The 2,019-nt window shown below is 33.5% G+C and overlaps 1 pseudogene; it reads right to left on the reverse strand.

The window, feature by feature from the left end:
- Positions 1-335: 335 nt before the first annotated feature.
- Positions 336-952, reverse strand: LOC147277574 (LRR receptor-like serine/threonine-protein kinase FEI 1 pseudogene; annotated as a pseudogene).
- Between the last annotated feature and the right edge of the window lie 1,067 nt (positions 953-2,019).

Here is a 2,019-nt window from a genome sequence, read left to right on the forward strand (position 1 = left end):
GATAATTTTGCAAGAGAAATTAAAAATAAAACAAAAAACTTTTACATTAACTTCGCCAAAATCTTTTTTCTTTTTAAACTCACCAGAAGAGGAGGTAACAAATTTTTAGTTTATTTACCAATTAAATTTTGGGAGAAATTTTAACTTTTAATTTGATTGTAACAAAATTTTAATTATAATGACTTGATTGGAAAAATTAAAACTATAGTATAAAATTGAAACAATAATCAAATTATTGGGAGTTATTTGCCCGTAATCTTTTTCCTAGCCCAATTCTGATTGACAAAATAGACATATAGAAACAATTACAAACGGTACAATTGTCCTACCTCTTTTCATATGAGAATATCATTCAACATTAGAACAACAATGCTCATTGTAGGGCGGTCTCTAGAATTCTCACTAGCACACAATATAGCGATCTTAAAGTACTCCTTAATATTGACTTCAACCAATCTCTCCCTTGAAATATTCCGATCAATCATTTCGATATGCCTATTATGTGACGCCATTTTCCGGGCCCATTGCACCAAGCCCATCGATTTCCAATCAAACGGCGTATAATTAGGCCGTACTTTTGTTGCAGTCTCCAACATCAAAACACCGAAACTATACACATCTGCCTTGACTGTCGCCTCCGTGCACCCTTCTGTGTACTCCGGTGCCATGTACCCCATAGTGCCGGCAGCTTGCGTTGACACATGTGGAAGCGTGGAGTCAATGCTCCTAGACAATCCAAAATCAGTAATATGGGCCTCAAAGGCCGAGTCCAATAGCACATTACTGGCAGTAATGTCCCTATGAATAATAGGCTTTTTCAATCCATGCAAATATTCTAGCCCATTAGCCACACCTCTAACAATCTTGACCCTAGTTCCTCATAATAAAAACGACTCCCTTGAGTCAATGTCATGCAAGTATGCAACCAACTATAAAGATCACCTTTCTCCATGAACTCGTAAGCAATGAAAGGCCTTTTTTGTTTGGTCGAAAAACAATGAAAGTCTTAGGTAACGAAGAAGAAGCTTATTGGCTTGTGAGGAGAGACAAAGGCAATATATAAAGAAGAAAGAATGAGAGAGGGAGTTTTTGTTGACGTACTTGAGGCGGACCAAGAGCCAGCATGCTGCATGCCTAATACTGAATTGCAAGATTCTTTTCTGGGGGAGATGTAAAACAAACTTTAATTAAATATATTCGTTAATGTCATTTGAAAGTCAATAAAGGAGTAGACTTTTATGATATGTTACTATCCGGCTTGTGATAATTATCGACTATTTCTAAGTTTTGCAACTTATGCATGTTGTCCTATACGGCCATACTTGCTTCTAAACATAAAAACACAGAATAATTTAAGGTTGCCCTAATAACTGGGGCCCTAATCATGCCTTAATGACATGAAATTTCCATGTCAGTTAGAATATCTAATATAAGTAAATACATTTCATAATTCATTTGACACATAAGCTTTTAGAAAAACTTATTTAACCTTTCTTAATCTCTTGCAAAACTTAAATTAAAAGAAATGTTGAAAAAAAAAAAAAAATTCTTAATAAATTAAACAAGGGAGACTTCCATTTAGGTCCTTTAGTTTTATAATATATTGACTAAAGCCTTATGACTTTTAAAATTCTAACTAAAGTCCAATAATATTATAATCATTCCATGTTACATAATATTGGTGCATTATTTTCTAATTTTTTCACACATACGAGGCGCCGAGTGTTCGGCAGTCATTTTCGAGTGTTCGGCAATGCATTTTTACTTATTCCTCAAGCCCTGGTTTGTTGGCTTTATATTAGGTTTTAACTCTGAGAGTTTCAGCGCAGCCTCCACAAATCTCATTTTATACCCTAGGAAGGTATGAGTTGAACTCGTACCCTATACCCTAAAAAAAATGACATATTTATTTGACAAGTCAATGATCAAAGGGCTTTATTTAGAAAAAAAAAAAAAAAAAAAAAAAAAAAAAAAAAAAAAAAAAAAAACCCATAAGGTTTTTTTCAAATAAAAAATAAA

Source organism: Dryas octopetala, chromosome 8 (genome assembly GCF_963921425.1).
Source record: "Dryas octopetala chromosome 8, drDryOcto1.1, whole genome shotgun sequence".
Lineage (NCBI taxonomy): Eukaryota > Viridiplantae > Streptophyta > Magnoliopsida > Rosales > Rosaceae > Dryas > Dryas octopetala.